We start from the raw sequence: 16,184 nt of genomic DNA, 5'->3' as shown, positions 1-16,184 counted from the left end.
TATGCAGTACAGTGTGTATTCCACCAAGTCACTCTAGGTGATTTAAGAGGTGCGCCTGATAGATCCAACTCCTCCACTATCAAAGCACCGGGGTGCGATTGATTTAATGGACATGATTGGCATCTCCATAACCCTAACTCCCTAAACCCCACCCCTTAACACTCTAAATCCAACATGGGTTTGCTGACCAGTTGTGTCTCTAGATTTTCCCTTCACTTTGGTGATGTAATGAGCGGCAGCCATTTTGAACCAGTAAGCACATCACGCTTCACTTCACTTTATTGCCGTTATCTAACATTTATCACACCGGTATGTCAAGGCTTCATTCAGATCATTCAAGGCAGTTTTAATAGGTTTATACTTTTACTATCTGTCTCTCTGACACTTAAACTGAAGAAGACATGTTTGGTTTAGACCTGGGAACTCATTTATAAAATGTTTTTAGTTTTTATACTACATTTCAAACACAATATGAGAACGTTTGGTTTATACATTGTCTACACTCATTAATAAAGTTGTGTTGGACACAAATAAACATACCATGGTTCTACTCTCATTTTCTCAGACATTTTTGGTGTGGCCCTGGTGAGCAGTGTTCCTGAAGAGTGTAGTATGGTGTACCATCTCTACCAGGGCTCCACGTAGGCTTTTAACACTTCTCCGTCATATCTGATGTACAGCCAAGTACATTGATCTTAATCACGTAAGTTCTATTGGGGCAGTGTGTGTGTTTCTCAGGTGTCTATGTTCATGTAAAAATTTACAATTTAAAAGTTTGTCTGACCCTTGGACCCATTGAGGTATGTTTGTGTGTGTGCGTTTCTCAAGTGTCTATGCGCCCATGTAAAAATGTACATTTAAAAGTTTCAATTTTTACCTCTGTGACGTACAGGAAGGAATGAGATGACGAGTTAACGAATGGGAAAGGGAGGGTGAGTCAGAGAGGGTGAGTCTCAGTTGTAGCTGAGAGGGACGGAGGCAGGGAGGGTCTCTGTGCTATCTGTCTTTACTAGAAAGGGAGATGGTGTTGGGCCTTTTACTTATCTAATGTTTGGCCAATCTGTCATCCCAACAAACAGTTACAAAGGACATGACCACATTTAAACATGTATCTTGCCAAATCCCAACCTATGACTTTATGACTGCAGTAAAAGCAATCATTCATAACCATGGAATTATATGAGTGCTGAAGAAAGACATATTCCAAAGGACATAGATGTATCTCTCTGTAAGTGGCCATAACATTGTTTATGACAGTGTACAGTGCCCATCCCCAATGGCACCCTATTCCCTATAGAGTGTCCTACTTTTGACCCTGGGGCCCATAGTGATCTAGTCAAAAGTAGGGCACTATTTAGGGAATAGGGTGCCATTTGGGACGCACAGATGGGCTATGTGACCACATAGCATTGTTTATGGTTGTCACCACATCCCTAGTGATTTTTTTGTACCTATATAATGCTTTTCAGAGAATATTAAAGCGCAAAAAAGTTAAACTACAAAATGTAAATGATGGTGATTGAAACTCTCAGTCGGCTTAGCATTCATGTTTATGTGTTCATATTTTATCTTGTCATATCTGTTGATTTGGAATCCTATATTCTCACTGATGAAGACTGAATCTGATTTTCATGGCTCAGCAAAACGACAGTTCAGAAGAAGGAGGAGAGAGGGGGCAGAGAGAGAGGAGAGAGAGATTGTTTTAAAGATTGCTTTGAAAAACAGACTCTAAACCCAAAATAACTACATTTCCTTTGAAAGCTTTTAGTCCATGTTCCGACTGATTCTTTCCACATTTGTGCAAAAAGTGGGTTGCATTGTGTGTTAGGACAGACATCAGATAAACTGTTCAGAATTTCATTTTGCTGTGTTTTATTACAGCTATTCTCTTCTGCAGTTCTCTTCTGTCACTTGTTGAACACCCACCCTCCCTCCCTCCCTCTCGCTCTATCTCTCACCCTCCCTCCCTCCCTCCCTCCCTCTCGCTATATCTCTCTCTCTACCCCCTCTCTACCTCTCACCCGCTTTTCACATACCCACCTGTCCATCTCTCTATTCAATTGGAAGTGGCTTTATTGGCATGGGAAACAGATGTTTACATTGCCAAAGCAAGTGAAATAAACAAGAAACAAAAGTGAGAAGTAACAAAACAACATCAACAAAAACTATTGGAAAGGAACAGTTAACATTGTACTCACAAAGGTTTCAAACAAAAAATATAACACTTGAAATATCTTTATCAGCTATGTGCAGTGTTTTTAACAACGTGCAAACAGCTGTAGTACACTATCGAGAACCTTAAAGGTTAATTGAGCTGTCCCCATCGAAGAACCCTTTGAAGAACCCTTTTTTGTTCCAGGTAAGAACCCTTTTGGGTTCCACGTAGAACCTTTTCCACAGACAGTTCTACCTGGAACCAAAAAGGTTCTACCTGGACCCAAAAAGGGTTCTCCTATGGGGACAGCCAAAGTCACTGTTGGGGAAAGATGGGGAAAGATAAACAGATAAATATTGGTGGTATTTACAATGTTGTTTGTGTTCCTCTGGTTGCCCCTTTCTCATGGCAACGGGACACATATTTTGCTGCTGTGATTGCACATTTTGTGGTATTTTGAATGACAGATATGGATGTTTATCACTGTTTGAATTGTTATTGAATTCTTTGTGGGTCTTTGGGATATATGTGTCTCTAATATGGTCATACATAACTGCATTGTTGGTTAAGGGCTTGTACGTAATACAACACTGTTGTATTTCGCGCATGTGACAAATACCATTTGATTTGACATTTGGCAGGAGGTTAGGAAGTGCAGCTCAGTTTCCACCGCATTTTGTGGGCAGTGTGCACATAGCCTTTCTTCTCTCAAGAGCCAGGTAGGCCTGTGGCGGCCTCTCTCAATAGCAAGGCAATGCTCACTTAGTCTGTACATACTCAAGGAATTTCTTCATTTTGGGTCAGTCACCGTGGTCAGGTATTCTGTCACTGTGTACTCTCTGTTTAGGGCCAAATAGCATTCCAAAACTCTTACTTTTCTTGTTGATTCTTTCCAGTGTGTCAAATAGTTATCTTTTTGCTTTCTCATAATTTGGTTGTGTCTAACTGTGTTGCTGTCCTGGGGCTCTCTGGGTTCTGTTTGTGTTTGTGAACAGAGCCCCAGAACCAGCTGGCCGAGGCTCTCTAATTATGGGATGGAAGCAAATGAACAAGGGAGCAATGCTGCCCCCTATGGAGTAGTTTGTTATTGGTTTTGTGAGTGCGTGTGTACTTCTCTTATCAACATGATCTCTGTTTTATGGTTTCTCTCTCTCCCAATCTTTGATAAGAGTCACATTGTGACACTCGACTTGTGTATTTGTGATTCCTCCATAGCAACCTCAATGCCTAATGTTTCCGAAACAAGTTTTTTATTAACATGGTCCCTCCAATCTGATAATCTCTGACGCCACCTACCTCTCGTTAATATTTTAGCTTTCCACCATGCAGCTTCAGTACCACCTGTCACTCCACTCCATGCCCTATATTCAGCCACAGATGTTCCCTGCACACATGACTAGAGCTTGGAGTGATAGACAACAGGGGGAAACAGGCACTGAATAGATGCTAAAAATATCTGCTAGAGTCAATTGAAAGACAGTAATGTGATTTGAAATCTATGTATGTACAGTATCTATTTATGTGATCCTATCATATACAGTACCAGTCAAAGGTTTGGACACATCTACTCATTTAAGGGTTTTTCTTTATTTTTACTATTTTGTACATTGTAGAATAACAGTGAAGACATCAACACTATGAAACAAGACATATGGAATGATGTAATAACCAAAAAAGTGTTAAACAAATTAAATGTTAAATATTATTTATAATTGAGATTCTTCAAAGCAGCCACCCTTTGCCTTGATGACAGCTTTGCACACTCTACACGTTCACTCTACCAGCTTCATGAGGAATGCTTTTCCAATAGTCTTGCAGGACTTCCCACATATGCTGAGCACTTGTTGGCTGGTTTTCCTTCACTCTGCGGTCCAACTCATCCTAAACCATTGGATTGAGCTTGGGTGATTGTGGAGGCCAGGTCATCTGATGCTGCACTCCATTACTCTCCTTATTGGTCAAATAGCCCTTACACAGCCTGGAGGTGTGTTGGGTCATTGTCCTGTGGAAAAATAAATCATAGTCCCACTAAGCGCAAACCAGATGGGATGGCGTATCATTGCAGAATGCTGTGGTAGCCATGCTGGTTAAGTGTGCCTTGAATTCTAAATAAATCACTGATAGTGTCATCAGCAAAGCGCCCCTACACCATTACACCTCCTCCTCCATGCTTGACGGTGGCAACCACACGTGTGGAGATCATCCATTCACCTACTCTGCATCTCACAAAGACACGACGGTCAGAACCAAAAATGTCAAATTTGGACTCATCAGACCAAAGGACAGATTTCCACCTGTCTAATGTCCATTTCTCGTATTTCTTGGCCCAAGCAAGTCTCTTCCTCTTATTGGTGTCCTTTAGTAGTGGTTTCTTTACAGCAATTCCACCATGGAGGCCTGATTCACGCCAGTCTCCTCTGAGCAGTTGATGTTGAGATGTGTCTGTTACTTGAACTCTGAAGCATTTATTTGGGCTGCAATCTGGGTACAGTTAACTCTAATGAACTTTTCCTCTGCAGCAGAGGTAACTCTGGGTCGTCCTTTCCTGTGGCAGTCCTCATGGGAGCTGGTTTCATTATAACGCTTGATGGTTTTTGCGACTGCACTTGAAGAAACTTTCAAAGTTCTTGAAATGTTCTGCATTGACTGATCTTCACGTCTTAAAGTAATGAATGACTGTCGTTTCTCTTTGCTTATTTGAGCTGTTCTTGCCATAATATGGACAAAGTATTTTACCAAATCTTCTGTATACAACCCCTACCTTGTCACAACACAACTGACTGGTTCAAACACAATAAGAAAGAAAGTCCACAAATGAACTTTTAACAAGGCAAACCTGTTAATTGAAATGCATTCCCGAGTGACTACCTCATGAAGCTGATTGAGAGAATATCAAGAGTGTGCAAGGCTGTCATCAAGGCAAAGGGTGGCTACTTTGAAGAATCTCAAATATAAAATATATTTTGATTTGTTTAACACTTTTTTGGTTACTACATTATTCCGTATGTGTTATTTCATAGTTTTGATGTCTTCACTATTATTCTACAATGTAGAAAATAGTAAAAATAAAGTCAAACACTTGAGTGGGTGTGTCCAAACTTTTCACTGATACTACAGTATATATATATATATATATATATATATATATATATATATATCTACCTACAGTGCATTCATAAAATATTAAGACCCCTTGACTTTTTCCACGTCATAGCCTTATTCTAAAATTGATAAAATTGTTGTTTTTTACACACAATACCCCATAGTCACAAACCCAAAAGAGGATTTTACATAAGTATTCAGACCTTTTTAGTCAGTACTTTGTTGAAGCACCTTTGGCAGCGATTACAGTCTTCTTGGGTTTGACGCTACAAGCTTGGCACACCTGTATTTGGAAAGTTTCTCCCATTCTTCTCTGCAGATCCTCTCAAGCGCTTTCAGGTTTGATGGGGAGTGTCGCTGCACAGCTTTTTTCAGGTCTCTCCAGAGACGTTCGATCGAGTTCAAGTCCGGGCTCTGGCTGGGCAACTCAAGGACACACAGAGACTTGTCCCGAAGCCACTTCTGCGTTGTCTTATCTGTGTCCTTCCTGATGGAAGGTGAACCTTCACCCCAGTCTGAGGTCCTGAGCGTTCAGAGCAGGTTCGTCAAGCATCTCACTGTACTTTACTCCATTCATCTTTCCTTCGATCCTGACTGGTCTCCAAGTCCCTGCTGCTGAAAAAACATCACTTGACGTTTGGCATTCAGACTAAAGAGTTCAATCATGATTTCATCAGACCAGAGAATCTTGTTTCTCATGGTCTGAGTTTTTTAGGTCCATTTTGGCAAACTACAAGTGGGCTGTCATGTGCCTTTTGCTGAGGAGTGACTTCCCTCTGGCCACTACCATAAAAGGCTGATTGGTGGAGTGCTGCAGGGATGGTTGTCCTTCTTGAAGTTTCTCCCACCACAGAGGAACTCTGGAGATCTGTCAGATTGACCATTGGGTTCTCGGTCACCTCCCTGACCAAGGCCCTTCTCCCCCGATTTCTCAGTTTGGCCGGTCGGCCAGCACAGGTGGACTCCATTGAAGTTGTAGAAATATCTCAAGGATGATCAATGGAAACAAGATGCACCTGAGCTCAATTTCTAATCTCATAGAAAGGGGTCTGAAAACTTTTGTAAATAAGTTAAAAACAAATATATCTTATCCATTTTAGAACAAGGCTGTACCTATGTATCTGTCTATTTCTCATATTTGTCTGTCTGTCTGTTTCTCATATTTTTCTGAATGTCTGTCTATTTCTCATGTCTGTCTGTCTATTTCTCATGTCTGTCTGTCTGTCTGTCTGTCTGTCTGTCTGTCTGTCTGTCTGTCTGTCTGTCTGTCTATTTCTCATATTTGTCTGTCTGTCTGTCTGTCTGTCTGTCTGTCTGTCTGTCTGTCTGTCTGTCTGTCTGTCTGTCTGTCTGTCTGTCTGTCTGTCTGTCTATTTCTCATATTTGTCTGTCTGTCTGTCTGTCTGTCTGTCTGTCTGTCTGTCTGTCTGTCTGTCTGTCTATTTCTCATATTTGTCTGTCTGTCTGTCTATTTCTCATATTTGTCTGTCTGTCTGTCTATTTCTCATATTTGTCTGTCTGTCTGTCTGTCTCTCATATTTGTCTGTCTGTCTGTCTCTCATATTTGTCTGTCTGTCTGTCTCTCATATTTGTCTGTCTGTCTGTCTCTCATATTTGTCTTTCTGGCTATTCGGCCATCACTCATTCATATATTTTTATGTATTTTTATGTTATAAGGTAGTTGTTGTGAAATTGTTAGGTTAGATTACTTGTTAGATATTACTGCATGGTTTGAACTAGAAGCACACGCATTTTGCTACACTCGCATTAACATCTGCTAACCATGTGTATGTGACAAGAGCGAGAGAGCGAGAGAGCGAGAGAGCGAGAGCGAGAGAGAGAGAGAGAGAGATAACCCTGATAACCCTGAGAAAGTTATTTCTCTCTCTCCCTCTCCCTCTGCTTCCCACCCCACCTCCCTCTTACCCTGAGAAAGTTATTTCTCTCTCTCCCTCTGCTTCCCTCCCTCTTACCCTGAGAAAGTTATTTCTCTCTCTCCCTCTGCATCCCTCCTTCTCTCCCCACCTCCCTCTTACCCTAAAGAAGCTATTTTTCTCCCTCCCTCCCTCCCTCCGTCCCTCCTCTCCCTCCCTCTCTTTCTCACTGTCTCTGACAGGGCTCTTTCTCTCCCTCCCCGCCTCCCTTTTTCTACCCCCATCCCTCCCTCTCCCCAGACCACCACTCTTAGAGCAAGGGCTGTAGATATATGGATCCCATGGTGCTGATGGGGCCGCTGCTGATTAAAACTTCTTGATTCACCCATCCCGTTACCGGGATCATTTTCATCAACATCCGCTGAATTGCAGAGCGCCAAATTAAAATTAAATTACTAAAAATATTTCATTTTCATGAAATCACAAGTGCAATATAGCAAAACACAGCTTAGTTTGTTGTTAATCCACCTGGTGTGTCAGATTTAAAAATATATTTTTGGCGAAAGCATACCAAGAGTTTATGTAAGGACATCTCTCTCAGTAGACAAAACATTACAAACAGCTAGCAGCCAAGTAGATTGGTCAGGAAAGTCAGAAAATAAATAAAATGAATCGCTAACCTTTGATGATCTTCGGATGTTTGCACTCACGAGACTCCCAGTTACACAATAAATGTTCCTTTTGTTCCGTAAAGATTATTTTATATCCAAAATACCTCAATTTGGTTGGCACGTTATGTTCAGAAATCCACAGGCTCAAGCGATCACTACCAGGCAGACGAAAATTCAAAATAGTATCCGTAAAGTTCGTAGAAACATGTCACACATTTTTTATAATCAATCCTCAGGTTGTTTTTACAAGGTATAATCGATAATATTTCAACCGGGACTGTAGCTTCTTCAATAGGACAGAGAGAAAATGTCTGCTCCAAGCTGTTGCGCATGCAAAACGCTGCTGGCACCCAGCCATACAATGACGCGATGTGATCTTTCTCGCTCATTTTTTTAAATAAAAGCCTGAAACTATGTCTAGACTGTTCGCACCGTGGGGAAGCCATAGGAAAAGGAATCTGGTTGATATCTCTTTAAATGGAGCGAAGGCAGGCAATGGAACAGAGAGCTTTCAGGAAAAACAGCTCTTCCGGGTTTGGATTTTCCTCAGGTTTTCACCTGCAATATCAGTTCTGTTATACTCAAAGACAATATTTTGACAGTTTTGGAAACTGTAGAGTGTTTTCTATCCTATCTGACATTTATATGCATAATCTAGATTCTGGGCTTGAGAAATAGGCAGTTTCATTTGGGTACGTTTCTCATCCAAACATCAAAATACTGCCCCCTACACTCAACAGGTTAACAACTTCTACCTCCAAGCCATAAGACTACCGAACAATTAATCAAATAGCCACTTGGACAATTTACATTGACACCCCCCCCCCCCCCCCCCTTTTGTTTTTACACTGCTGCTACTCGCTGTTTATTATCTATGCATCGTCACTTTACCCCTACCTAAACACATTCATACAACAGTAGCTAGGATGTGCTTCAACACCTGCATTGCTTGCTGTTTGGGGTTTTAGGCTGGGTTTCTGTACAGCACTTTGAAATATCAGCTGATGTAAGAAGGGCTATATAAATACATTTGATTTGATTTGAGGAAGGGAAGAAGTCTGTCCCTAATAAAGCACTGCTCTACCTTCTTGACAACACTATCAACAAGGCGGGTCCTACAGGCCTTAGTTTTGTCACACCTGGACTCTGTTCAATCATGTGGTCAGGTTCCACAAAGAGGGACTTAGGAAACTTACAATTGGCTCAGAACAGGGCAGCACGGCTGGCCCTTAATTTTACACGGGGAGCTAATATTAATGATATGCATGTCAACCTCTCCTGGTTCTAAGTGGAGGGGAGATTGACTTCATCGCTACTTGTTTCTGTAAGAAGTATTGACAGGCTGAATGCACCGAGCTGTCTGTTTAAACTACTAGCACACAGCTCAGACACCCATGCATACCCCACAAGACATGCCACCAGAGGTCTCTTCCCAATCCCCAAGTCCAGAACAGACTATGGGAGGCTCACAGTACTACATAGAGCCATGAGTGCATGGAACTCTATTCCACATCAGGTAACTGATGCAAGCAGTAGAATCAGATTTTTTTTAAACACAAATGGAGGACTGTGAAGTGACGCACACACAGGTACAGACACATGCACACACACGCTAGCACACGCACTCTACACACACACATACATTGTAACATTGTTGTATGGTGGTATTATACATTTTGTATTGTAGATATGTAGTGGTGTATTAATGTTATATGATGTACTATTATATCATTTGTTTTCTGTGTGATGTAAGCGCCTTAATGTGTTTGGACCCGAGGAATAGTAGCTGCTGCCTTGACCTAAACCTAACCTTAACCTTACTTGACAGCTAATGGGGATCCCTAATAAATACTAATATTTATTTAGATATTAGATATAATAATGGATGGGATATGCAGTACAGTGTGTATTCCACCAAGTCACTCTAGGTGATTTAAGAGGTGCGCCTGATAGATCCAACTCCTCCACTATCAAAGCACCGGGGTGCGATTGATTTAATGGACATGAATGGCATCTCCATAACCCTAACTCCCTAAACCCCACCCCTTAACACTCTAAATCCAACATGGGTTTGCTGACCAGTTGTGTCTCTAGATTTTCCCTTCACTTTGGTGATGTAATGAGCGGCAGCCATTTTGAACCAGAAAGCACATCACGCTTCACTTCACTTTATTGCCGTTATCTAACATTTATCACACCGGTATGTCAAGGCTTCATTCAGATCATTCAAGGCAGTTTTAATAGGTTTATACTTTTACTATCTGTCTCTCTGACACTTAAACTGAAGAAGACATTTTTGGTTTAGACCTGGGAACTCATTTATAAAATGTTTTTAGTTTTTATACTACATTTCAAACACAATATGAGAACGTTTGGTTTATACATTGTCTACACTCATTAATAAAGTTGTGTTGGACACAAATAAACATACCATGGTTCTACTCTCATTTTCTCAGACATTTTTGGTGTGGCCCTGGTGAACAGTGTTCTTGAAGAGTGTAGTATGGTGTACCATCTCTACCAGGGCTCCACGTAGGCTTTTAACACTTCTCCGTCATATCTGATGTACAGCCAAGTACATTGATCTTAATCACGTAAGTTCTATTGGGGCAGTGTGTGTGTTTCTCAGGTGTCTATGTTCATGTAAAAATTTACAATTTAAAAGTTTGTCTGACCCGTGGACCCATTGAGGTATGTTTGTGTGTGTGCGTTTCTCAAGTGTCTATGCGCCCATGTAAAAATGTACATTTAAAAGTTTCCATTTTTACCTCTGTGACGTACAGGAAGGAATGAGATGACGAGTTAACGAATGGGAAAGGGAGGGTGAGTCAGAGAGGGTGAGTCTCAGTTGTAGCTGAGAGGGACGGATTCAGGGAGGGTCTCTGTGCTATCTGTCTTTACTAGAAAGGGCGATGGTGTTGGGCCTTTTACTTATCTAATGTTTGGCCAAACTGTCATCCCAACAAACAGTTACAAAGGACATGACCACATTTAAACATGTATCTTGCCAAATCCCAACCTATGACTTTATGACTGCAGTAAAAGCAATCATTCATAACCATGGAATTATATGAGTGCTGAAGAAAGACATATTCCAAAGGACATAGATGTATCTCTCTGTAAGTGGCCATAACATTGTTTATGACAGTGTACAGTGCCCATCCCCAATGGCACCCTATTCCCTATAGAGTGTCCTACTTTTGACCCTGGGGCCCATAGGGATCTAGTCAAAAGTAGGGCACTATTTAGGGAATAGGGTGTAATTTGGAATGCACAGATGGGCTATGTGACCACATAGCATTGTTTATGATTGTCACCACATCCCTAGTGATTTTTTTGTACCTATATAATGCTTTTCAGAGAATATTAAAGCGCAAAAAAGTTAAACTACAAAATGTAAATGATGGTGATTGAAACTCTCAGTCGGCTTAGCATTCATGTTTATGTGTTCATATTTTATCTTGTCATATCTGTTGATTTGTAATCCTATATTCTCACTGATGAAGACTGAATCTGATTTTCATGGCTCAGCACAACGACAGTTCAGAAGAAGGAGGAGAGAGGGGGCAGAGAGAGAGGAGAGAGAGAGATTGTTTTAAAGATTGCTTTGAAAAACAGACTCTAAACCCAAAATAACTACATTTTCTTTGAAAGCTTTTAGTCCATGTTCCGACTGATTCTTTCCACATTTGTGCAAAAAGTGGGTTGCATTGTGTGTTAGGACAGACATCAGATAAACTGTTCAGAATTTCATTTTGCTCTGTTTTATTACAGCTATTCTCTTCTGCAATTCTCTTCTGTCACTTGTTGGACACCCACCCTCCCTCCCTCCCTCCCTCCCTCTCGCTCTATCTCTCTCTCACCCTCCCTCCCTCCCTCCCTCCCTCCCTCCCTCCCTCCCTCCCGCTCTATCTCTCTCTCTCCCTCCCTCCCTCCCTCCCTCCCTCCCTCCCTCTATCTCTCTCTCTACCCCCTCTCTACCTCTCACCCGCTTTTCACATACCCACCTGTCCATCTCTCTATTCAATTGGAAGTGGCTTTATTGGCATGGGAAACAGATGTTTACATTGCCAAAGCAAGTGAAATAAACAAGAAACAAAAGTGAGAAGTAACAAAACAACATCAACAAAAACTATTGGAAAGGAACAGTTAACATTGTACTCACAAAGGTTTCAAACAAAAAATATAACACTTGAAATATCTTTATCAGCTATGTGCAGTGTTTTTAACAACGTGCAAACAGCTGTAGTACACTATCGAGAACCTTAAAGGTTTATTGAGCTGTCCCCATCGAAGAACCCTTTGAAGAACCCTTTTTTGTTCCAGGTAAGAACCCTTTTGGGTTCCACGTAGAACCTTTTCCACAGACAGTTCTACCTGGAACCAAAAAGGTTCTACCTGGACCCAAAAAGGGTTCTCCTATGGGGACAGCCAAAGTCACTGTTGGGGAAAGATAAACAGATAAATATTGGTGGTATTTACAATGTTGTTTGTGTTCCTCTGGTTGCCCCTTTCTCATGGCAACGGGACACATATTTTGCTGCTGTGATTGCACATTTTGTGGTATTTTGAATGACAGATATGGATGTTTATCACTGTTTGAATTGTTATTGAATTCTTTGTGGGTCTTTGGGAAATATGTGTCTCTAATATGGTCATACATAACTGCATTGTTGGTTAAGGGCTTGTACGTAATACAACACTGTTGTATTTCGCGCATGTGACAAATACCATTTGATTTGACATTTGGCAGGAGGTTAGGAAGTGCAGCTCAGTTTCCACCGCATTTTGTGGGCAGTGTGCACATAGCCTGTCTTCTCTAAAGAGCCAGGTAGGCCTGCGGCGGCCTCTCTCAATAGCAAGGCAATGCTCACTTAGTCTGTACATACTCAAGGAATTTCTTCATTTTGGGTCAGTCACCGTGGTCAGGTATTCTGTCACTGTGAACTCTCTGTTTAGGGCCAAATAGCATTCCAGAACTCTTACTTTTCTTGTTGATTCTTTCCAGTGTGTCAAATAGTTATCTTTTTGCTTTCTCATAATTTGGTTGTGTCTAACTGTGTTGCTGTCCTGGGGCTCTCTGGGTTCTGTTTGTGTTTGTGAACAGAGCCCCAGAACCAGCTGGCCGAGGCTCTCTAATTATGGGATGGAAGCAAATGAACAAGGGAGCAATGCTGCCCCCTATGGAGTAGTTTGTTATTGGTTGTGTGAGTGCGTGTGTACTTCTCTTATCAACATGATCTCTGTTTTATGGTTTCTCTCTCTCCCAATCTTTGATAAGAGTCACATTGTGACACTCGACTTGTGTATTTGTGATTCCTCCATAGCAACCTCAATGCCTAATGTTTCCGAAACAAGTTTTTTATTAACATGGTCCCTCCAATCTGATAATCTCTGACGCCACCTACCTCTCGTTAATATTTTAGCTTTCCACCATGCAGCTTCAGTACCACCTGTCACTCCACTCCATGCCCTATATTCAGCCACAGATGTTCCCTGCACACATGACTAGAGCTTGGAGTGATAGACAACAGGGGGAAACAGGCACTGAATAGATGCTAAAAATATCTGCTAGAGTCAATTGAAAGACAGTAATGTGATTTGAAATCTATGTATGTACAGTATCTATTTATGTGATCCTATCATATACAGTACCAGTCAAAGGTTTGGACACATCTACTCATTTAAGGGTTTTTCTTTATTTTTACTATTTTGTACATTGTAGAATAACAGTGAAGACATCAACACTATGAAACAAGACATATGGAATGATGTAATAACCAAAAAAGTGTTAAACAAATTAAATGTTAAATATTATTTATAATTGAGATTCTTCAAAGCAGCCACCCTTTGCCTTGATGACAGCTTTGCACACTCTACACATTCACTCTACCAGCTTCATGAGGAATGCTTTTCCAATAGTCTTGCAGGACTTCCCACATATGCTGAGCACTTGTTGGCTGGTTTTCCTTCACTCTGCGGTCCAACTCATCCTAAACCATCTCAATTGGATTGAGCTCGGGTGATTGTGGAGGCCAGGTCATCTGATGCTGCACTCCATTACTCTCCTTATTGGTCAAATAGCCCTTACACAGCCTGGAGGTGTGTTGGGTCATTGTCCTGTGGAAAAATAAATCATAGTCCCACTAAGCGCAAACCAGATGGGATGGCGTATCATTGCAGAATGCTGTGGTAGCCATGCTGGTTAAGTGTGCCTTGAGTTCTAAATAAATCACTGATAGTGTCATCAGCAAAGCGCCCCTACACCATTACACCTCCTCCTCCATGCTTGACGGTGGCAACCACACGTGTGGAGATCATCCATTCACCTACTCTGCATCTCACAAAGACACGACGGTCAGAACCAAAAATGTCAAATTTGGACTCATCAGACCAAAGGACAGATTTCCACCTGTCTAATGTCCATTTCTCGTATTTCTTGGCCCAAGCAAGTCTCTTCCTCTTATTGGTGTCCTTTAGTAGTGGTTTCTTTACAGCAATTCCACCATGGAGGCCTGATTCACGCCAGTCTCCTCTGAGCAGTTGATGTTGAGATGTGTCTGTTACTTGAACTCTGAAGCATTTATTTGGGCTGCAATCTGGGTACAGTTAACTCTAATGAACTTTTCCTCTGCAGCAGAGGTAACTCTGGGTCGTCCTTTCCTGTGGCAGTCCTCATGGGAGCTGGTTTCATTATAACGCTTGATGGTTTTTGCGACTGCACTTGAAGAAACTTTCAAAGTTCTTGAAATGTTCTGCATTGACTGATCTTCATGTCTTAAAGTAATGAATGACTGTCATTTCTCTTTGCTTATTTAAGCTGTTCTTGCCATAATAAGGACTTGGTCTTTTACCAAATAGGGCTATTTTCTGTAAAACATCCCTTCCTTGTCACAACACAACTGATTAGCTCAAACGCATTAAAAAGGGAAGAAATTCCACAAATTAACTTTTAACAAGGCACACCTGTTAATTGAAATGTATTCCAGATGACTACCTCATGAAGCTGGTTGAGAGAATATCAAGAGTGTGCAAGGCTGTCATCAAGGCAAAGGGTGGCTACTTTGAAGAATCTCAAATATAAAATATATTTTGATTTGTTTAACACTTTTTTGGTTACTACATTATTCCGTATGTGTTATTTCATAGTTTTGATGTCTTCACTATTATTCTACAATGTAGAAAATAGTAAAAAATAAAGTCAAACACTTGAGTGGGTGTGTCCAAACTTTTCACTGATACTACAGTATATATATATATATATATATATATATATATATACCTACAGTGCATTCATAAAATATTAAGACCCCTTGGCTTTTTCCACATCATAGCCTTATTCTAAAATTGATAAAATTGTTGTTTTTTACACACAATACCCCATAGTCACAAACCCAAAAGAGGATTTTACATAAGTATTCAGACCTTTTTAGTCAGTACTTTGTTGAAGCACCTTTGGCAGCGATTACAGTCTTCTTGGGTTTGACACTACAAGCTTGGCACACCTGTATTTGGAAAGTTTCTCCCATTCTTTTCTGCAGATCCTCTCAAGCTCTTTCAGGTTTGATGGGGAGCGTCGCTGCACAGCTTTTTTCAGGTCTCTCCAGAGACGTTCGATCGAGTTCAAGTCCGGGCTCTGGCTGGGCAACTCAAGGACACACAGAGACTTGTCCCGAAGCCACTTCTGCGTTGTCTTATCTGTGTCCTTCCTGATGGAAGGTGAACCTTCACCCCAGTCTGAGGTCCTGAGCGTTCAGAGCAGGTTCGTCAAGCATCTCACTGTACTTTACTCCATTCATCTTTCCTTCGATCCTGACTGGTCTCCAAGTCCCTGCTGCTGAAAAAACATCACTTGACGTTTGGCATTCAGACTAAAGAGTTCAATCATGATTTCATCAGACCAGAGAATCTTGTTTCTCATGGTCTGAGTTTTTTAGGTCCATTTTGGCAAACTACAAGTGGGCTGTCATGTGCCTTTTGCTGAGGAGTGACTTCCCTCTGGCCACTACCATAAAAGGCTGATTGGTGGAGTGCTGCAGGGATGGTTGTCCTTCTTGAAGTTTCTCCCACCACAGAGGAACTCTGGAGATCTGTCAGATTGACCATTGGGTTCTCGGTCACCTCCCTGACCAAGGCCCTTCTCCCCCGATTTCTCAGTTTGGCCGGTCGGCCAGCACAGGTGGACTCCATTGAAGTTGTAGAAATATCTCAAGGATGATCAATGGAAACAAGATGCACCTGAGCTCAATTTCTAATCTCATAGAAAGGGGTCTGAAAACTTTTGTAAATAAGTTAAAAACAAATATATCTTATCCATTTTAGAACAAGGCTGTACCTATGTATCTGTCTATTTCTCATATTTGTCTGTCTGTCTGTCTGTCT

The sequence above is a fragment of the Oncorhynchus mykiss genome, chromosome 9 (assembly GCF_013265735.2).
Source record: "Oncorhynchus mykiss isolate Arlee chromosome 9, USDA_OmykA_1.1, whole genome shotgun sequence".
NCBI lineage: Eukaryota > Metazoa > Chordata > Actinopteri > Salmoniformes > Salmonidae > Oncorhynchus > Oncorhynchus mykiss.
This window is presented reverse-complemented; position numbering follows the sequence as displayed.